Below are 23,068 nucleotides of genomic sequence, written 5' to 3'. Positions count from 1 at the left end.
CCATGGACAACAGTAATAGGTTTATTCAGCAATATTGAGCACCCACTTAAAGTCTGGGGTCATAAAACTAGAGTGAAATAGTTGAGGGGAAGGTGTGTCTGGGGGCAAGGAGGTAAAATGACTTCATTTGGGTCCCTCTGCATTTGGAGGCCTGCCTTGATTCTTCTTTGGCAGAGAAGTCTTTCATCTGTGCTCTTTTGGCACCTTGGATAATTTTTGGTGGGGAGGCATTGTCAGAAAGAGGGGTGCCATGGAAACACATGAATAACATAGAGCTGGGATTACCAGGCATTTAGAAGAGCAGCTGGCAGCAAAGGACCAGCTAGTTCCTTGAAGAGTTGTTGGTGATGGGGCAGTGGGACGTATTGGTAATGGGATGGATGTGTGGATTTGGGAGTGCTGGCTTTGGATACTGGTGCTAGCTTGGTGGTGATGGCATGTGGGCAAAGAGGTATTGCCACTGGGGTGTTAAAGGGGCAAGAATAGCTATGGATGCTCTGAGGGACAACAAGAAGGGCTGCTGCTATGAGGTACAACCCAAACTGTGACACTGAAAAAAGAGATCAGAATGAAAGTTAATCTACAGAGACAGAATAGCATAGTGGTGGCGTGGGGCTAGAGGTGGGGCCAGAGATTAACTGTAAGTGGGCAAGAGGGATCTTATTGGGGGTGATGAAAACGTTCTAAAACTGGATGACGTTGATAGTTACATAACTCACTATATCTACTAAATATCATTGAATTGTATACTTGAAATGGATGAACATCATGGTATGAAAATTATATTTCAATAAAACTGAAAACAAAAAGAATGACAGTATCATGCTTGGCACACAGCAGGTCCTCAATAAACAAATATTGAATGAATAAACTATCTCTTCACCAAGAAGTGAAAGAAAGTCAAAGTTTAGTCGCTCAGCCGCATCTGACACTTTGTGACCCTGGGCTCCTCTGTCTATGGGATTTTCCAAGCAAGAATACTGGAGTGGGCTGTCATTTCCTCCTCCAGGGAATCTTCCTGATCTAAGGATCGAACCCAGGTCTCCCACATTGCAGACAGATGCTTTACCATCTGAGACACCAGGGAAGCCCCTCACCAACAAGGAGAGATACCAAAACACTGGCCACATTTGTTAAAAGGAGCATGTATTACTCTTACAATCAGAAGAAAATGGAGGGTTTTTTAAAGTGGTGGGGGCCCTTGGCATTCTCAGTCCTCCATTCTCATTGCAAGATTCCCTTCCTGTGCCGAGCCCTTCAGATCTGGGTTTCAACTCCTACCTGTCTCCTATCAGCAACCACGTAACCCAGCCGGGTCTCTCCTCTTGAAATCTCATGTTCCCAGGCTCCATGTTTCAAATATACCCATCATCTCCATCCCTTCCACCCCACCCCCACCTGCTCCTTTTCCTCTTCTCTGCCTCAGTGACTATTCTCACCCTCCACCCTGTGATCGAGTCTGGAATACTCCTGGATTCCTCCCAGCACATCCAACATACCATCATTCCCTGACATCCACCTCACAACCACCCTCCCCTCCCCACTGCCACCCTTGGTCTGGGCCACCCTCTCCTCCCCACCATCTCATTCCTTCTCCTGATGTCTGCCTCAGCTGCCTCTGCATATACTCCTGCCTTAGCCAACCCCTCCTCCACACTTCAGCCAGAGTGATCATCCCAACATGTAAATATGGTCACCTGACACCTCTTCTTCAATTTCTCTGATCCTCAGAGCCTGCAGGATAAAGTCCAAATTCCACCCCAGGGCTATTCAGGATTCTCCACCTCCATCTCCTCTCCATTTCAGTCCAGTTCAGTTCAGTCACTCAGTCATGTCTGACTCTTTGTGACCCCATGGACTACAACACGCCAGTCTTCCCTGTCCATCACCAACTCCTGGAGCTTACTCAACCTCATGTCCATTAAGTTGGTGATGCCATCCAATCATCTCATCCTCTGTTGTCCCCTTCTCTTTCTGCCTTCAATCTTTCCCAGCATCAGAGTCTTTTCCAATGAGTCAGTTCTTCACATCAGATGGCCAAAGCATTGGAGTCTCAGATTCAGCATCAGTCCTTCCAATGAATATTCAGGACTGACTTCCTTTAGGATTGACTGGTTGTATCCCCTTGAAGTCCAAGGGACTCTCAAGAGTCTTCACCAATACCAAAGTTCAAAAGCATCAATTCTTCGGCACTCAGCTTTCTTTATAGTCCAACTCTCACATCCATACATGACTACTGGAAAAACCATGGCTTTGACTAGATGGACCTTTGTTGGCAAAGTAATGTCTCTGCTTTTTAATAGGCTGTCTAGGTTGGTCATAACTTTTCTTCCAAGGAGCAATTTTAATTTCATGGCTGCAGTCACCATCTGCAGAGATTTTATTTACCACTCTCCAGATCTTCCCCTGCACGGAATGCCTCCAGGCCCTTGTGTCCTGTCTGCCTGGAACTCCCTTTCCCTCTCCAACTGGGAAACCTCCCAAGCCTTCAGGGGCTCAGCTCTGTGAACCTTCCACAGCCCATTCCTATGGAAGCTCGATGCTCTCCTCCGGGTTCCCTATCACTGTGCAGCCTTGTATATGTGTCCCTACTCCACCCTCCACTGTGAGCCATCTCAAGGACAGGGGCCCTGCCTCCTACCTGAGCAGCCTAAACACCTGGTACTGGGCCTGGTACAGACTTGAATCCTGATTTCCTGGGAACCTGCGTTAGCTGCCCGCAGCCAGGCTGTCCAGTGACTCTGGGAAGGAGAGAATATTAGCATCTTGGAGGGCGCCTCGGCTCTGCACCCCATAGGTAGATCATACCCTCCTTGTTGTCTGCCATATCCCATTGCCCAGTACAGGGCCTGACCATAGTTGTTGTTCTTCAGTCATTAAGTCATGCCCTTCTCTTTGCAACCCCACAGACTGTAGCACACAAGGCTCCTCTGTCCTTCACTACTTCCCAGAATTTGCTCAAATTTATGTCCATTGAGTCACTGATGCTATCTAATCATCTCAGCCTCTGCCACCCCCTTCTCCTTTTGCCTTCAATCTTTCCCAGCATCAGGATCTTTTCCAATGAGTCAGCTCTTCACATCTGGTAGCCAAAGTATTAAACTTCAGCTTCAGCAACAATCCTTCCAGTGAATATTTTGGGTTGATCTTCTTTAGGATTGACTGGTTTGATCTCCTTGCTGTCCAAGGGACTCTCAAGAGTCTTCTAAAGTACCATAATTTGAAAGCATCAATTCTTTGGTGCTCAGTCTTCTTTATGCACCAACTCTTACATTCATACATGACTATTGGGAAAACCATAACTCTGACTGTACAGACCATAGTAAGCAAAGTGATGTCTTTGTTTTTTAATACACTGTCTAGGTTTGTCATGGGCTTCCCAGGTGGCTCAGTGGTAAAGAATCCATCTGCCAATGCAGGAGTCACAGGAGATGTGAGTTTGATCCCTGGGTCAGGAAGATCCTCCGGAGGAGGCAATGGCAACCCACTTTAGTATTCTTGCCTGGAAAATCCCAGGACAGAAGAGCCTGGCAGTCTACAGTCTATAGGATTGTAAGGAGTTGGACATGACTGACCATGCACACACACCTAGGTTTGTCATAGCTTTCTTTCCAAGGAACAAGTGTCTTTTAATTTCATGACTGCAGTCACCATCTGCAGTGATTTTGGAGCCCAAGAAAATAAAATCTGTCACTGCTTCCACTTTTTCCCCTTCTATTTGCCATGAAGTGATGTGACCAGATGCCATGATCTTAGTTTTTTTTATGTTGAATTTCAAGCCAACTTTTTCACTTTCCTCTTTCACCTTCATCAGGAGGCTCTTTAGTCCCTCTTCACTTTCTGCCATTAGAGTGGTATCATCTGTGTATCTGAGGTTATTGATATTTTTCCTGGCAATAAAATTTCTCTAGATTCCAGCTTGTGATTCATCCAGTCTGGCATTTTGCATGATGTACTCTGCATAGAAGTTAAATAAGCAGGGTGACAATATACAGTCTTGTTGTACTCCTTTCCTAATATTGAACTAGTCCATTGTTCGGTGTCCAGTTCTAATTGTTGCTTCTTGACCTGCATATAGGTTTCCCAAGGTAAAATGGTCTGATACTCCCATCTCTTTAAGAATTTCCGAGTTGGTTGTGATCCAAAACATTCAAAAGCTTTAGCATAGTCAATGAGGCAGAGGTAGATTTTTTCCTGGAATTCTCTTGCTTTTTCCATGATCTGATGAATGTTGGTAATTTGATCTCTGGTTCCTCTGCCTCTTTGAAACCCAGCTTGTGCATCTGGAAATTCTCAGTTCATGTACTGCTGAACCCTAGCTCAATAACCACTTGTCAAAAGGACAGAGGTTTACAGACATGAATGAAACAAACCCCCATGCCTGGAAAGACCCAGGGGTCATTTGGCCCGACCTGTACCACCCACATGTGTCCCAAACAAAGAAGCTGAAGTCCCCCATGGAGCAGGGGCTTGCTCAAGGAGAAGTAGTGGCCTCTCCCCCACCAAAAGACTAAAACCCAGATATCCTTTCCTTCAAATGCAAGATGGTTTCCTCTCCAAACTCTAAAGGCGAAGGCTTCCAGGAGCAGGTGGGGTCTGCTACTAACGCTGTACTGAGCACATGCCGTGTGCCAGCTTGGCGCTAGGTGTCTTCATACATCTACTCGCATAATCCCACGTGAGCCCGGAGGGAGGCACTTTTGTTACCATTTCACAGCTGAGGAATTGGAAACTCAGACAACTGAAGCTGGTGAGAGAGAGCTAAAGAGAGAATTTGAATCCTGATTTATCTGCCCTCAAGATTGATATTCTCAGAAACCACATCCTGCACCAGGATAGTTTGGAAAGGAGTGCCCGAGGTGTGGGGTTGGCTGAGCAGTGTGTCATACATGAGGGGAAAAGGCCCAGCAGGGTGATGGCCCCTTGAGAACATGGCCCCTGACCCCTGGCCCCTGACCCCTGACCCTTGGGGGCAGAGTTGGGAGGAGGTAACACTTAGAACCCAGGAGAAGAGGCCTCCCTTTCTGAAATGCTAACTGCACAGGCGCAGGCCCTTCTTCACTCTGGCCTCTGATGGTCTTAAAACTGGAGTGGATTTTTAGGGGGTTATCCCAAAGGACTTCATTTGGGTGCAGAAAACATAGATTCTAAAGAAGTCAGGTCATGGCCTGAACTGACACCCCCAAACCATGACATTTGAAACCTTTGTCAGGGGCCGTGGGGGCTCCTCTTCTATGCACTTTCCTCCCATCCAATTCCTTCTTAACAAGCTAAACAGGTCCACTTCTGTCCCCAACCTAGCAGTGGTTGTTGGTTGTCAACTAGTCCAGATATCTTAATCTGGCATTCATGCTGCTCTTTGGCCACATCCTTGACTATCTGTGCTATCTTGTCTCTCTCCCCAGTCTCTTAAACAAGCTCTTTGCAAAATTACACTGCTTCCTATTCCTCTAAACATTCCTGCTGCTTTCCTACCTCTGAGCCTTTGTCCACACTATTCCCTCTGCCTGGAATGCCCTCCATTCCCATCTTCCATGGAAATCTTACCCTCTTTTCAAAGTCCAGTTTTATTGGCACTGCCTCCTTTCATGGATTTTTCCTCCAGCTCTCAAACCTGCTGTTGCTATTGTTTAGTTGCTCAGTTGTGTCCGACTCTTTGTGACCCCATGGAGCCCGCCATGGGATTTTCCAGGCAAGAATGCTGGAGTGGGTTGCCATTTCCTTCTGCAGGGGATCTTGAAGGGCTATTTCTCTCTGACCTTCTTAGGACCCTTAACTCACTGCCTCAAGTGTGGATTACCTGTGTGTGTGGCCTTCTCTTTCTGGACAGTGTATGTGTAAGGGTCTTATCCATCTCCCTACCCCCAAGGGCCAGACACACAGCAAGTGTTCATTGAATGCATACTGGCCAAATAAAGGCATGAGTGGACTTCTAAAATCAGTCAGAAGTATTTCTGGTCCTGAGGTATTTGCATTTTAATGGAGATCACCACTTACCCTAAATTAGAGAAATTATCCAAAACCTGGAATTAAGACAAAAACATGCTCTTTAAAAGTCCTCCTAGATCTAGAAAGATGGTACTGATGAACCTATTTGCAAGGCAGCAATGGAGACACAGACATAGAGAACAGACTTATGGACATGGGGTGGGAGGGGGCAGGGGTAGGAAGGAGAGGTGGGACGAATGGAGAGATTAGCATGGAAACACATACACTACCACATGTAACATAGACAGCCGGTGGGAATCTGCTATATGACCCAGGGGACTCGAACTGGGCTCTGTGACAACCTACAGGGGTGGGAGGGAAGCTCATGAGGGAGGGGACATATATATACCTATGGCTGATGCATGTTGATATAGGGCAGAAACCAACACAATATTGTAATTATCCTTCAATTAAAAAAAATAAGGAAAAAAGGCATTTTCTAAGGATTGCCTAAGGGTTACTGACTCTAAGGATGTAACCTCATTTGAATTACTATTTACCATTAGTCAGGGCCCAGATTTTGTAAACATTGATGTTAACTGTAAAAAATTGATAAGCTACAAAGGATTTCCAGACATTCAGAAAAGGACAGCGCTACAGGTTATGGTTTGACTGTCCTGTGGGACATGAACCAGTTTTGTATCTAATTTAGCCATCATATTGCAGCTTTCTTTCTTTCAGTAACTATATAGACCCCAGTGTCTAGTGCCCCCCTTTGAACCAGCTTTGCCATTCTGCTGGGTTCAACTCTTCTGCCATTGCCCTCATTCATGAATTCAACAAATATTTGACATTTATCCATTACATGTTTGTATGAAAGCTCTGTGTTATAGATTTTTGTTATAAGTTTTGGGTACATTGACTCAACCTTTGGAGCATATTAGAATCATCTGCGGGGGCAATTAAAACTTTTAGATACCCAGGCTGTACCTCTGTATTCTTATTCAGAAAGTCTTGGGTGAGGTCCTCATGTCTATCTATTCTTTTGACACTTTAAGAGAATTCTAATTAATATTCAGAGTTGAGGACCTCTCTACCAAAGGGTATTGACCAGATGGTCAACACCAAAATCAGATTGATTATATCCTTTGCAGCCAAAGATGGAGAAGCTCTAGACAGTCAGCAAAAACAAGACTGGGAGCTGACTGTGGCTCAGATCATGAACTCCTTATTGCCAAATTCAGACTTAAATTAAAGAATGTGGAGAAAACCACTAGACCATTCAGGTATGACCTAAACCAAATCCCTTATGACTATACAGTGGGAGTGAGAAATCGATTTAAGGGACTAGATCTGATAGAGTGCCTGAGGAACTATGGATGGAGTTTCATGACATTGTACAGGAGACAGGGAGCAAGACCATCCCCAAGAAAAAGAAATGCAAAAAAGCAAAATGGCTGTCTGAGGAGGCCTTACAAATATCTGTGAAAAGGAGAGAAGTGAAAGCAAAGGTGAAAAGGAAAGATACACCCACCTGAATGCAGAGTTCCAAAGGACAGCAAGGAGAGATAAGAAAGCCTTCCTCAGCGATCAATGCAAAGAAATATAGGAAAACAATAGAATGGGAAAGACTAGAGATCTCTTCAGGAAAACTAGAGATACCAAGGGAACATTTCATGCAAAGATGGGCTCAATAAAGGACAGCAATGGTAGGGACATAACAGAAGCAGAAGATATTAAGAAGAGGTGGCAAGAATTCACAGAAGAACTGTACAAAAAAGATCTTCACAACCCATATAATCATGAAGGTGTGATCACTCACAATCACCTAGAGCCAGACATCCTGGAATGTGAAGTCAGGTGGGCATTAGGAAGCATCACTACGAACAAAGCTAGTGGAGGTGTGGAATTCCAGTTGAGCTATTTCAAACCCTAAAAGATGACGCTGTGAAAGTGCTGCACTCAATATGTCAGCAAATTTGGAAAACTCAGCAGTGGCCACAGGACTGGAAAAGGTCAGTTTTCATTCCAATCTCAAAGAAAGGCAATGCCAAAGAATGCTCCAACTACCACACAATTGCACTCATCTCACATGCTAGTAAAGTAATGCTCAAAATTCTCCAAGCCAGGCTTCAGCAATATGTGAACCATGAACTTCCAGATGTTCAAGTTGGTTTTAGAAAAGGCGGAGGAACCAGAGATCAAATTGCCAACATCCACTGGGTCATTGAAAAAGCAAGAGAGTTCCAGAAAAACATCTATTTCTGCTTTATTGACTATGCCAAATCCTTTGACTGTGTGGATCACCATAAACTGTGGGAAATTCTGAAAGAGATGGGAATAGCAGACCACCTGACCTGCCTCTTGAGAAACCTGCATGCAGGTCAGGAAGCAACAGTTAGAACTGGACATGGAACAACAGACTGGTTCCAAATAGGAAAAGGAGTACATCAAGGCCATATATTGTCACCCTGCTTATTTAACTTATATGCAGAGTACATCATGAGAAATGCTGGGCTGGAGGAAGCACAAGCTGGAATCAGGATTGCCGGGAGAAATATCAATAACCTCAGATATGCAGATGACACCACCCTTATGGCAGAAAGTGAAGAGGAACTAAAAAGCCTCTTGATGAAAGTGAAAGAGGAGAGTGAAAAAGTTGGCTTAAAGCTCAACATTCAGAAAACTAAGATCATGGCATCTGGTCCCATCACCTCATGGGAAATAGATGGGGAGACAGTGGAAACAGTGTCAGACTTTACTTTTTTGGGCTCCAAAATCACTGCAGATGGTGACTGCAGCCATGAAATTAAAAGACGCTTCCTCCTTGGAAGGAAAGTTATGACCAACCTAGATAGCATATTAAAAAACAGAGATGTTACTTTGCCAGCAAAGGTCTGTCTGGTCAAGGCTATGGTTTTTCCAGTGGTCATGTATGGATGTGAGGGTTGACTGTGAATAAAGCTGAGCACTGAAAAATTGATGCTTTTGAACTGTAGTGTTGGAGAAGACTCTTGAGAGTCTCTTGGACTTCAAGGAGATCCAACCAGTCCATCCTAAAGGAAACAAGTCCTGGGTGTTAATTGGAGGGACTGACGTTGAAGCTGAAACTCCAATACTTTGGCCACCTGATGCGGATAGCTGACTCATTTGAAAAGACCCTGATGCTGGGAAAGATTGAGAGCAGGAGGAGAAGGCGACGACGGAGGATGAGATGGTTGGATGGCACCACCAACATGGTGATGGACATGGGTTTGGGTGGACTCTGGGAGTTGGTGATGGACAGGGAGGCCTGGCGTGCTGCGATTCATGGGGTCGCAAAGAGTCAGACACGACTGAGTGAATGAACTGAACTGAACTGAACTACCAAAAGGAGACAGGCTTTAAATTAAAGCACTTAACCACAAGCCTGGCACATAGTAAATGCTTATTAAAGTTAGTTATTATTCCTGGTAGCCTTAACTTTTGAATTTTAGACATTGAGAGTGAAGGTTTGGCATAGGGTCACCGTGGGTGCTCCTGAAGTCATACTACCTCTGACCTCTTATATCATGACATGCAGCCAGGTTTATCACTGTGTTTTTGTTTCTTATTGCAGCTATAATGAATTATCACAAACTTAGTGTTTTAAAACAGCACAAACGTATTCTCTTACAGTTCTGAAGGTCAGAAGTCCAGAATGAGCCTTGTTCAGTTGCTATGTCTTGGGTCCAGGTGTTTGCAACCCCATGGACTACAGCACATCAGGCTTACTTGTCCTTCACTGTCTCCCAGAGTTTGTTCAAACTCATGTCCATAGAGCAGGAGATGCCATCCAACCATCTCATCCTCTGTCACCCCCTTCTCCTCCTGCCCTTAATCCTTCCCAGCATCAGGGTCTTTTCCAGTGAGTCAGCTTTTCGCATCAGGTGGCCAAAGTATTGGAGCTTCAGCATCAGACCTTCCAATGAATATTCAGGGTTGGTTTCCTTTAGGATTGACTGGTTTGATCTCCTTGCAGTCCAAGGGACTCTCAAGAGTTTTTTGCAGCACCACAATTCAAAACCATCAATTCTTTGGCGGTCAGCCTTCTTTATGGTCCAACTGTCACATCCGTACATGACTATTGGAAAATCTAAAGCTTGTACTATACGGATCTTTGTCGGCAAACTGATGCCTTTACTTTTAAATACATTGTCTAGGTTTGTCATAGCTTTCCTTCCAAGAAGTAAGCATCTTTTAATTCCATGGCTAAAATCAAGGTGTCACCAGGGCTGTTTCTTCCTGCAGACCAGGGGAGGATAAATTCCTTGTCTCTTCCCGTTCTGGTGGCTTCCAGCACTACTTTGCGCAAGGCCTCATCCCTCTCATCTCTGCTTCCATGTTCACATGACCCTTTCCCTTTCACCCACTCATTCTGATCTCCTGCGTCTTCCTCCTATAGGATTACATCAGGCCCATCTCAATAAACTGGATAATTTTCCCATCTTAAAATCCTTAATGTAGTCACATCTTCAAATTCCTTTTGCCATAAAAGGTAACATTCACAGGTTCCAGGGATTAGGATATGGATATCTGGGGGGACGTCATTCAATATACTGTAGTTCCCAATCCCCTGAGCCCCTGGGGCCCAAGGAATCACCCCTTGCTGAGTGCCAGCTGCTGTTTCCCCCAACCACTGCAACCCCTATAACCATGGGGGACTGAGTCTGTTCTATGTTTGGGATCAGAGAAAGCAAGTGGAAGTTGGGCAAACCTCCCAAACTAGGATTTTTATACTGAAAACTGTCATATATTTGGGACTCAGGAGGTTAGGAGGGAGAAATGAAAGGCAGCTCTGATGCTCTCGTTGCCTGTGGGTTGTCCACAAAGCAAGTGTGACATCTCCCTGCCACGCAGCCAGGACACGGCCACCTCTCTTCAGTACTGGGCACTCTGCTGTCTGGACTGCAGCTGCGTTTACTGTGTATTAAGCTGTTAAAACCTATCCACTGTTTTTTTTTTTTTTTTTAAATTATCTCTGTAGATAATAACAGAAACAAGTTGAGATTGTTGCGGTTATGTGTCCATTAAACGATTATAATCTAAGAGCTCCACAAAAGTCCATTAGAGAAAAGGTGGAGGTTCATTTCCTTCCCCCTAGCTGGACGTGGTCTAGGTTTGCAAGGGCAGGCAGGGACACTGCACCGTAAAAGGCATGCCCTCCCTGGTCCTGTGCCAGGGCGAATGGCTTGGCAAGCAGCAGACGCTGGATGTCTGGAGAGACTCCCTTGAAGAGTCAACAACATGTCGATTCGGACGCAGCAGCCCTGCTCACCCAGCTGCATCCATCTCCCCCTACCCCCACCATATGTGAATTTATTTCACAGATGCTCAGTCTTTACAAACTCTCAAAGCTTTCCCCCACATCCTCTCACTCAGTCCTCACAACAACCCTGAGACATTGGCCATGTTGGTACTACTGTCCCATTCTGGTGATGAGAAAACTGAAGCTAAAAGACATGAATGACTTGCCAATGTCAGTGGGCTAGTACGTGCTAGGGCTGGATGTAGAAGTGCCACCTGTGTGACGTCACTCAGGGTAAGGTGGCCCTGGGGCAGGGAATGGGGCGGGCATTCCAGCAGGCAAGGTTTCCATCTTGTCACCTGCTACCAGAGGCCCAGCCTTTAGGAGGTTCCTTTTTAGAAAGCTACCCACTTTCTCCACCCCTCCCTACCCTCCTCAGCATTCTCACTTTTTCCACTTCGGATGGATCACACCTCTAAGACACTCAGCAAACACTCCCTGCTGCCCCCAACCATCATTACATCAGTTTCCACATTACAGGCCTCAGGGCAGATAAATCACAATTACTTACTCAAAAGAGTAAGGGAATTAACATGTTCTGAATGAATTTTGCCTTTAATTGAACAGGACAGTACATTTGCTGTGGGTCTAACTAAAGAGCCTCTTGATGAGGGTGAAAGGGTGAAAAAACAGACTTAAAACTAACTAAGATCATGGCATCTGGTCTCATCATTGCAAATAGATGGGGAGAAAGTGGAAACAGTGTCAAATTTTATTTTGTTGAGCTCCAAAATGACTGTGGACAGTGACTGCAGCCACAAAATTAAAAGACATTTTCTCTTGGAAGAAAAACCATGACAAACTTAGACAGTGTATTAAAAAGCAGAGATATCACCTTGCCAAAAAATGTCCACATAATCAAAGCTATGGTTTTTCCAGTAGTCACATGGTTTCAACTGTGGTGCTGGAGAAGATTCCTGAAAGTACCTTGGACTTGAAGGAGATCAAACCAGTCAATCTTAAAGGAAATCAACTCTGAATATTCATTGGAAGGACTGATGCTGAAGCTGAAGCTCCAATACTTTGGCCACCTGATGCAAAGAGATGACTCATTGGAAGAGACCCTGATGCTGGGAGGGATTGAGAGCAGGAGGAGAAGAGGGCAACAGAGGATGAAATGGCTGAATGCTATCACCGACATGAGTTTGGACATGAGTTTGAGCAAACTCCAGGAGATAGTGAAGGACAGGTAAGCCTGGCGTGCTGCAGTCCATGGGGTCACAAAGAGTCGGAGAAAACCGAGTGGCTGAACAATGAACAAGAACTAGACTGAGGGCTGTCCCATCAGGGCAGCAGCTGGCTGGCCTTTCATGGGGCATGAGGGCCAAAAGCAGATGAAGATCAGCTGCACTGACAGGAGGAATAGGTAGCCAGGTTGGAGGACTTGGAAAACAACTTGGCACTTTGTTTCAGTATAACTGGAAACTGCTCAAACTGGGAGGCCTGGGGTGCCCCTGCTTTGCTGAGCAATGCTGATTTAGTGATGCTTTCTCTATCTGCACCTCATGAAGGGCAGAGCTTAGAGAGGCATCCCACCCACCCTTTGCTTAAAAATCTTCTGCCCTCAGTTTGGCAATAGATCCCACCTGGAGACTTGTAGTGAGAACAGACCAAGGAACCCTATCCAGGGGTCCCCAACCTCCAGGATCTAATACCTGATGATCTGTAGGTGCTCAGTCACTTCAGTTGTGTCTGAATATTTGCAAACCCATGGACTGTAGCTTTCCAGGCTCCTCTATCCATGGGATTCTCCAGGCAAATACACTGGAGTGGGCTGCCATGCCCTCCTCCAAGGGATCTTCCAGACCCAGGGATCAAACCCCCGTCTCCTGCATTGGCAGGTGGATTCTTTACCACTGAGCCACCAGGGAAGCCCAATGATCTGAGGTGGAGCTGATGTAATAATAATAGAAATAAAGTGCACAATAAATTTAATGTGCCTGAATTATCTCAAGACCATCCCTTCCTCCCCTGGTCTATGGAAAAACTGTCTTCCACAAAACCAGTCCCTGGTGCCAAAAAGGTTGGGAACTGCTGCAATGATTAAACAAGTGACCCACTGGAGCAGGTCACTCACTGGACCACAGACTTGCGGATAGAATTCAGAGGGGTCTGTAGACTTAGACACACAAAAATGACACCTTTATTTTCCCTAACCTCTAAAAGTAATTCAACATTTCGCCCTATGGTGAATGCAAGCAACAAACCTCAATAATATTAGCAGCACTTGGAATTCTGTCCCCACAGAAATCACCCATATTTTCATATCATATTACAGTGGTCACAGGTATCTTAAGATACAGTCTGTGCTCGTCACTACTTCAAAATCAGGGTAGTTGGTGGATGCAATGCTAGGTCCTAGTGGATGGCTTAATAAAGAAACACACATGACTATCTCAGAATGCAAAAAATATTTTGATTTACCATATTCCAATATAATTGATTTTCATTTGCAAGCCTATGTACTTTATTTTAGGTATTTAAAGACATTACGCTGAGAAGGGGTCTATGGCACCAAGAAAATAAAAGCATTAAGATCTCATACATCCAAAGTAACCTTCACAGTGGACAGAAGTTACAGGTCACATCACCAAGGGGGAGGGGTTAGAATACAGACTCACAGGTTGGGTTCTCTGGGAAGCTTACTCTGAGAAGGGGTTTAGAGTTCAGAGTTCAAAAGGAAGTGCCTTTGGGATCCATACCTGAGGAAGGGAGAGCAAGGAAGAGGGACTGAGCAGAGGGAAAAAATGTAGTCTCCAAAGAGGTCTCGGTCCGCCCCTTGTGCAGTTCTGGGCCTGGGACGACTCTTCCGATTTGTCCTGAGTTGGGGTGTCAGGGCCAAGCCGATTGTTGACTAGTTATTAGAAGCAATCATTCCTGGAAAGGGATAAGACCTTGGGCAAGGCTGCTCTTCCAGCCATAACATTTTCCAAAGGGAGCCTGCAGCTGAGGGCTCCCTGCCAGCAGGAGCCACCCATCCTTGAGGGGACCTGGTGATGGCTCACAATCCGCCAGGGCCTCTACCCCAGGCCCATGGCAGCTGGATCCCTGCATGGAGTCCAGGACCTGTCTTCCTCGACTCTTCCAATGATTCTGAAGCTCTACCCAGTTTGGAAGTCCTTGATCCCAGAACTGGAAGGGTGGGGGGTGGGGGGTGGGCTCTGAGATCCTGGCATCCAAGGGACTTGTTCAAGGCCAGGAGGCTGCTGATCTGGCCGAGTCCATTGGCAAATTTCCATTTACTAATTGTACTACACTGGGCTCTGGGGGTCCACTGGAGAGCAAAAGAGACATAGTCTGTGCCCTCAGGATGCTTATAGTCCAGTCTCACAAACCTCTCAGTACAGGAGGCCGTATGGTGAACTGAGTTGGCACAACTTCTCTGCAGGGCAAGTTGGCAATATTATCAAAATTATAAAGGAAACTACTCAGCATATCTACTTCTAGGTATTTATCCTGCAGATAGATCTCCATGAGGGTGAAGTGACAAATGTAAAGGATATTCACCAAGAAATTATTTATAGTAACAAACAACTGGAAAACCTCAGTGTTCAATAGAGACTGGTTGAATAAATGCAGTGTGCACAAAGGAATCCTATGTTGCTATTTTAAAAAGAGATAGCTCTGTATATGTATACATATGAAGAAACTCAACAACAACACTACAAGGCATATTAGTAAACAAAAAATAATAATAAAAGGAAGATGCAGAATCATATATAACATGTCAAATTTGGGGTGGGAAAAAGGGGAAATATTTATGTGGATCCATGAGTTCTCAGGCTTCCCTAGTGGCACAGTGATAAAGAATCCACCTGCTAGTGCAGGAGAGGTGGGTTCGGGAATATCCCCTGGAGGAGAGGAGGAAATGGCAATCCACTCCAGTATTCTTGCCTGGAAAATTCCATGGACAAAGGAGCCTGGTGGGCTACAGTCCTGGGGTTGCAAAGAGTCAGACGCAACTGAGCGACTGAGCATGTATGCATGAGTTCTCAGTTGCCCAAGAGTTTTTCATTTTAATGAGGGAATCAGTCTGTCCAGTTAGAAAAACACACCACCAAAGGTTTCTCAGACAGAATTTAAGTCAGGGAATTGACTAGAAAACAAGTGATGTAAGAGCTGAGAAGCCAAATAAGGGAAGGCAAGGCAGCTCAGAAACTATCAACTCAAAGAAGTGGCTGGACCTGTCCCCTGGAAGGACCAAGGGATGAGGCTCTTACTGGGCTGGAGGAGCTGGAGTCCCAGTGGGTCTGGAACCCTAAATAATGCATCCCACATCCATGGAAGAGACACAGTTGCTGCTGAGAATCCACACACGGCAGAGAGGGAGGGGAACAGAGGATCTTTTTTTCTCACCCCTCTGCCCTTTATTTCCTGCTGGGTGCCTGCCCTTGACTTGTGCTCAACCTGAAGACAGCCGACTCAGGATTTTAGAAACGGTAGCCTGTGAGGAACAGCGTCTTCCAGTACAGAGAAGAGCAGGGGAGGCGAGACGCGGACTTGTGGGCTAGCGTAACAAGGGATGAGCATAAAGAAGATCAAAGCGTTAGTTGCTCAGTCATGTCCAACTCTTTGTGACCCAATGAACTGTAGCCTGCCAAGTTCCTCTGTTCACAGGATTCTCCAGGCAAGAATACTGGAATGGGTAGCCGTTCCCTTCTCCAGGGATCAAATCCAGGTCTCCCGCATGGCAGGCAAATTCTTTACCATCTGAGTCACACCAGCACGTGCTTAGAAAATGCACATAAGAAGTAATAACAGCATGGCCTCTAGCTGCTGGGGATTGGGAGGGAAACTTTATATTAAGTTCCCCCGGTACTTTTCAATTTTGTACCATGTGTTTGCATTGCCTTTTTGAAACAAGATGCCTGCTTGACATTCCCTGGAGGCAAAGGGAATATTTTGTACGTCAGAAAGGGCAAGGCTGTTAAATCTTTTCATTGAAAAATGTCCCGGAAAAATAGTGCCAGCAAAATCTACCCCCAAATCTCTTGTGATTACACCACCCACCCCCTGCCAAGAGAGCACAGCCCTTTTTCTGTGGGTCTTTCTTACAAGTGTCCTCTTCCAATCCCTCCTTTCACAGCCCCATCCCTGAGAGGAAGAAGTGTGGCCCTGAGCGGTGGCAGAGCGGTGAGGAGAGTGAAGAGATGTGGGGAATATCTTTCCCTCTCATCAGCAGCTGGCCGGCTGCATGATCTCACATCACAGCTGCAGCCACTTAGAAAACGGCCAGCAGGAAGACCTCAGCTCACGGCTTAGAGCCGCGCCTGCCTGCCCGAGCACCAGGCTTACCACCTCCTGGCAGCGGCGGCTGCTCCAGAGTGGGGCTCTCACCCTCCCCCAGGGAACAGCACACACCGGCTGCTGCCGCCAAAGCCCCAGATGCCCACAGGGGGATGGCACAGGTCCCTGTGCTCTTGGGCTCTGCCCTTGATGGATGTCACATTCTACATCCAATACTCCGTAAAGAAGGGCAATGGAAGAAGGGAGGGGCCCCTTCTTCTCTGAAAATTTACCCTTGTTGAACTCTGTGACGGGAAAGCAAAGGCACACGAAGTGTAAGTGACTTGCCCGAGGTCACACTGCTTGAGTGTGGCAGAGGCATGATGCAAGCCGATTCTGGGTGGGATCATGAGTTCAGCCCTCTCACTGAAGGACAGGAACCCCAAGGCCACCAGGGAAGTCACAGAGACATCGGCCCAGGGTCCGTGCCCTTCTCTGCTGCCTCTCTTGACACTTTTGTTGTTGTTCAGTCGCTCAGTTGTGTCTGACTCTTTGCAGACCCCATGGATTGCTGCATGCCAGGCTTCTCTGACTTTCACTGTCTCCTGGAGTTTGCCCAAGTTCACGTCCACTGAGTCGGTGACGCCATCCAACCATCTCATCCTCTGCTGCCCTCTTCTCCTTTCACCTTCCATCTCTTCCAGCATCAGGGTCTTTTCTAATGAGTTGGCTCTTCATATCAGGTGGAACTTCAGCTTCAGCATCAGTCCTTCTAATGAGTATTCAGGGCTGATTTCCTTTAGGATTGATTGGTTTGATCTCCTTGCAGTCCAAGGGACTCTCAAGAGTCTTCTCCAGCACCACAATAGCAATTTCTCACAAGCTCTCTGAATCTTAGTTTTCTTGGCTATAAGATGGGACCACTAATACACATCTAAAAGGTTTTGATGAGGATTGTTTGCCGAAGACAGTAATGCTTCTGGCACATGTCTCAACAAATATGAGTTCCCTTCTTCCTTCTCTTTAGCTTGTCCTAAAACCTCACAGATTGCTTGAGGCTCAGACAAGAACATTGCCCTCCCACCAGAAGCCTCGGGTTTTGCCAAAACCCCTGGGCAGGCCTGGGAGCTGGGCTCTGCATCCTGGATGCTTCTGCCCTGAAACCCTGATCCAGATTCGCTTGGCTTGCCGTCCTAACTCGAGGCAGCGAGTGCAAAAGTTAGGTTAACTTCCCCTATTATTAACATTTCCAGGACTGTGTTCCCAAGTAAATTCTGAACAATTTTCCAAAAGAAAAAGAAAGAAATGAAAATGCTCTGTCATCTTGAGCCTCCCACTCCTCAAAGGCAGGGCTAAGTGGGTTCTCTGGCAGATGGACTCTCTGGGACTCTGCTCAGCTCCCCCATATCTGCCCCTTTTCCCCCACCCTACCCCCCATCATGATGGTCTAAACAAGCAACCAGATCTATTACTGAATGGAATGGCTTATACCTGTGTTTCTAAGATGAGTCTCCCTGGCGAATGTCCCAGGCCTGGCTCTTGGCCCCAGAGCTCTCCTTTCTTTATGATGGAGCCAGCTCTCGTCATGGGCTCAGCTCCTCTCCAGCTTCTGAGACTGAGGTTGTCAATGGTTTGTACCAACGGAAGGAGCCCGAGGCTGCTAGTTAGCTTGGTGGCTTAATTTCAGATCATCCTTGCTGTGGGCCTCACTGTGACCTCCCACCTGGAATGTTACCTCTACTGCGTCAGCTCCCATAGCATCCTGCAGCTGCTTACGTGGCTCGACTTCCCTTGTTGCCTGTAACAGTTGGACCTGTTACACTTCCTCGGGGAAGTGTTTGCTTCCCCGAGCCATCCTCATTTTCCCTCTCCCTCATCTGTTAATGTCTGCTCTGTGCAGCTCCTGGAAATGGAAATTTGGAGATGAAGGTGATACAGCCCCTTGTGCCCTAAGTCCCCAGGACTAGCAGAAGAGACAGGCATTAATGAGACAGCTACAGCCCAGGGTGGCCAGTGCTCTATTGGAGTGATGCATGAGGAACTTTGAAAAAAAAAAAAAAAAACAAATGAGGGAAGAAGCATTGAAGTTCACTCAGAGGAGTCAAGGGTGGTGTTCCAGTTATTTCTTGCTCCAAAACAAACCACTCTAAAACTTAGTGGCACAAAAATCCATGCGTGTTTACAGATCCTAGAGGTCAGGAATTTGGACAGAGAGCTGTGGAGCTAGCATTTCCCTGTTCTATGATAACTTGGGCTTCAGCTAGAGTGACTCTAAAGGCTGGACGTGACGTGAAGATTGGGTGTCTGGGCTGGGCTGGCTGAAGAATGGGCTCAGCTGGGGCTGTTGACCAGAGCATCTACTTGTGGCTTCTCCAGCATGGTGGTCTCAGGGTAGTTGGGCTTTTTACATGGTGTCTCAGGGGTACCAGAGTGAGTGTTCTCAGTGAACACGGTGGAAGCTTCATATACTTTTATGACCTAGCCTCAAAAGGAATGCAGTATTACTCCCAACATGTTCCATGGGTCAAGTGGTCATAAGATGGGGTCATAGAATCCACTTCTTCATGGGAGGAGAGGCAAAAAAAAAAAAAAAAAAATTGCAGCTGTGTTTCAAACTGCTACAGCAGGTCTCCTGAAAGAAACACTCTGAGCTAAAATTTAAAGGCAGAGTAGAAATTAGCCAGACAGACAAAGTGGGGAGGGTGTCCCAGACTGAGATATCAGCATATGCAAAGGCCCAGGGACACAAGAGTGGGTAGTATTACATGAAATAAATCAGATTTCCTAGGAACTCAGCAAGATATCCTGCCTGTCTCTCACCAGGCAGCCATTCTCTGCTGGTCCTCCCCAGACTGCCAGGGACCACTGTGCCCCAGGGTTCAGACACTAGCTCCCCAACTGAGGGCTCATTTCAATCAGGGATTTAAATGGCATATCTACATCCGAGTGGTCCCACCTGACTCCCCAGGCCATCGTGAGTATTCAGGGAGATGCCACCTGGAAGAGGCTTGAATACAGTCTAGCCATTCCCCACACGCATGTTCTCATCTTCAGCTCTTGATTTAGAAGCCCTTGCAGCTCAGCCAAAGCTTTCTTGGTTTGGTTTCTTAAAGCACTGAAGACTCTGTGTCTGTTGGCTTGAATCCCAGCAATTCTTTCCATAATGGTTATTCCTTTTGATTGTAGGCATAAAAACTCAGACTAGATTAAACAAAAAGGGGAAATTATTGGTTCTTGTAACTAAAATGTTCTAGAAGTGAACTGTGGAGTTTAAACAGTATCAGAATTCTATCTCTTCCTCTAAGCTTCTTAGCTGTACATTTTTCTGTGTTGACCATTTTCAGGCAGCATCTCCACAAAAGTAATGACCATTGGCTTGAAAGCTCTAGGCTTAACAAATTCTGAGAGCCAGAAAACCCAGCCAAAAGAGGGTTCCTCTTCCCTGGGCCCCCTTCCTTTCCAAAGAGGGTCTGACTGGCCCAGCTCCGACCACACGCCCCTTGCCAGAACCAATCACTGGGGCCATGAACATGTAGTATTCTGACTAGCTATGACTGAATCAAGCTAACCCCTAGTGGGGTTAAGGGTTACCCCTGTGGTAACCACATAGAATCACTTCATTTCAAAATATAAGGTTTCTTTAACTAGAATGGAAAAGGAAAATGTGAAGGGCAGGCAAAATTTAGCTGCTATGGTCCCAGGGCGACTAGAACAGTTGCCCAGTTTGTGCACTGTGCAAGGGAGGATGGGGTGCCTTCTGTATTTGCCCAGAGAGCATTTCTTTTTCTAATTCACACAAAAGTGGACATGTGGACTACTGCCAGGCTTTGCAAAGTCGACCACACACTCTCCATTTTCCAGTGTTTAAATACTGCCTGGAAAATCCCTCCTCCTCCTTCATGTCGTTGTGCAAATGCCTTCTCCCCCCTGCACTGACTGTGATGAATCATGAGTTCCCCATGTGTGCTAAGCTGCTTCAGCTGTGTCTGACTCTGCAACCCCGTGGACTGTCGCCCACCAGGCTCCTTTGTCCGTGGGATACTATAGGCAAGAATACTGGAGTGGGCTGCCATTTCCTACTCCAGGGGATCTTCCCAACCTGAATTCCCCACAAGCTCTCAGAATTATGCCTTCTGCCTCAGTCAGGGTCATACAGTTGAACAGTTGTGTTTCCTCATCTGTATCTCCTCACCGGGCCAAAGATGGGCTCCAGGAAAACAGGGAGTGGGTGTGATCTCCCCTCCCTGACTGGCAGGAGGGCTGCACAGGTGGGATCTGTTAAGTGGATGGGAAGAGACCAGAACCATCCTCCTTGCTGCCCTAGCCTCTCTCCTAGCTGTGGCTGCAGAAGCCAATTATAGGGGAATGCGGGCCAGGCACTTTGGTTACAAAATGACTATTGGCCTGACCCATGCCAACAGTCTTCTTTCTCCCCTCTCCCAGCCCCCAGAAACCTTGCCCAAAGGAAGGGGCCTCGAATGGTGCGTCCACAGGACCACCGCCCAAGGCAGGGGCTCCGGAAATCTAGCACCTCTCTCCAGGAGGCCTCTGAGGAAGAGAAGGTGGCTGGGCTCCATCGGGGCCTCACCGAGGACTGCCAGGCCACTGCTCCAGGGCTCAGCTCTAGCTCCTGATTAAAACCAGATCCAGGAGCTTGGAACCTTTGGTGAAACTAGATACTTATCAATGGAGGCAAAGGAAATATACTGTGGGAGGGAGGGAATCTGGCCAGCAGCCCAGCAGCCCTGGGCTGGGCAGCAGGTTGAGCTTTCCTTCTGAAAGGTCCCCAGGAGCCCTTGCTATGTGAGGTGATGACAGGTCTAAGAAACTGGAGGCTGGAGGGACACACCCACTGCTCTGTCACTTGCTTCCCACTTCTTCTCTTTGTCTGCTTTTTTTTCCTTCAGTTAGAAGGCCTGGGTTCAAACCAACTACCAAATTTAGTCCATTTGGGGTAAAGTTATTTAACCTCTCTGAGCTTCAGTTTTATCATCTGTAAAATGGGGGTAAAAATTGTGCCAACTTGATTAGTTTATTGTAGGATTCAAAGTGACGCTGCCTGAAAAGTGCTTAGCACAGAACTTGGGACAGCGTGTGTCCTGTTAGTCGCTTCAGTCGTGTCCGACTCTTTGTGACCCTATGGACTGTAGCCCACCAGGCTCTGCTGTCCATGGGATTCTCCAGGCAAGAATACTGGAGTAGGTTGCCATTTCCTTCTCCATGGGATCTTCCGGACCCAGGGATTGAACCCGAGTCTCAAGTCTCTTGCATTGGCGGGAGGGTTCTTTACCACTAGGACCACCTGGGACACCTTGGGACAGAGTACACCCTTATTAAATGTCAGTTATTGTTATACTGTCTTTTTTTTTTCTATGAGAAGTCATTTGGTATCATTAAACTATAAACATTATTTTGTAGTCCCTTGAAGAGCTCTCATTTTCCTAGGCCCTGGGCTTGGGGCACATTCCTCCCCCACAGCAGGATACCTGGCTTCTGACTTTGCCTTCTCACCCCAGCACAAGATGGAGGCGACAGGCCGAGAGGGCTGAAGCCAGGCTAGGAACTTGGATGAGCTTCCAGGGGCTTCCTTGGGTGGGAGATGGGGCTGGGGGTTGGGCCTGGTGCTGAGGTGTGGGGGCTTACCCTGTGTTCTCGGCCTATGACTTCAGTGGAGGAACTGCCTGTGCCCCTCAGGTTGGAGTGGAGCTGGTGCCCCAAGGTGGCCCAGAGACCCCTCAGCCTGCGGGCGAGACAGAAGCTGGGATGGAGAGCAACCCCAACTCCAAGGGAGCCTCCCGGAGCCCCGCACCGCCCCTGCTGGCGCCGTGAAGCTGCACAAGAAGCTGGAGCTGAACCCCAAGGAGTCCCAGGACATCAAAGCTCTTCAGAAAAACCCCGAACAATCTGCCAAGCTCGTCAAGCAGGAGAGGATCACCCTGAAATCTACTCAGGCTGCTGTGGGGCTCACCCTAGGGGTTCTCTTTGGGAAGGTGTTCAGCTAAATGACAATCTGCCGTTTCGAGGCTTTGAGGTTCAGTTTCAAGGACATGTGTAAGCTGTGGCCCCTGCTGCAGAGGTGGGTAGATGGAAACTGACAAGAATGAGAATCTAAAAAAAAAAAAAAAGAATGAGAATCTGCGGGAGATACGCAAGGCAGAAACCCATGCAGGCCTGGAAGAGTATCGAGAGTTGAGTGAGAGGCAACCTGGACAGCAATAGGAAGAACAGAGGCTTCCTGCAGTGGCGAAGCCCACTCTGCGGCAGCCTAGCGGCCCAGCATTTTGGGCTTGAGAAGGATGTGGTTCTGCAACCATCGCCAGAAGGGCTAACAAGCAAGCAATGACTGTTCATTCCCAAGGAGAGGATTTTGAGGTTGCTGCAAAATCCTTGAGGTCTCTTTTTTCAGGGGGGCCAATATTCTTTCCTGTAGTGCAGGGCCACATTTTGGTACCCCAGGCTATGGGACCCCTCACTTCACTAGTCTGTACTCCTTGGTCCCATTCCCTGAAGGTGAGGCCTTTCCCCCAGGAGTCTGTCACTGCTCTGGGCTCTCCCGTGCATTCAAACCACAGGGCCTGCCCGTCCTAG

General features: G+C 47.0%; 1 pseudogene; it reads left to right on the top strand.

Annotated features, from left to right (window-relative positions):
- LOC122706394 overlaps window positions 1–23,068 on the top strand; it is a 31,587-nt pseudogene extending 8,519 nt beyond the window's left edge.

Source organism: Cervus elaphus, chromosome 13 (assembly GCF_910594005.1).
Source record: "Cervus elaphus chromosome 13, mCerEla1.1, whole genome shotgun sequence".
Classification (NCBI taxonomy): Eukaryota; Metazoa; Chordata; class Mammalia; order Artiodactyla; family Cervidae; genus Cervus; species Cervus elaphus.
This window is presented reverse-complemented; position numbering and strand designations above follow the sequence as displayed.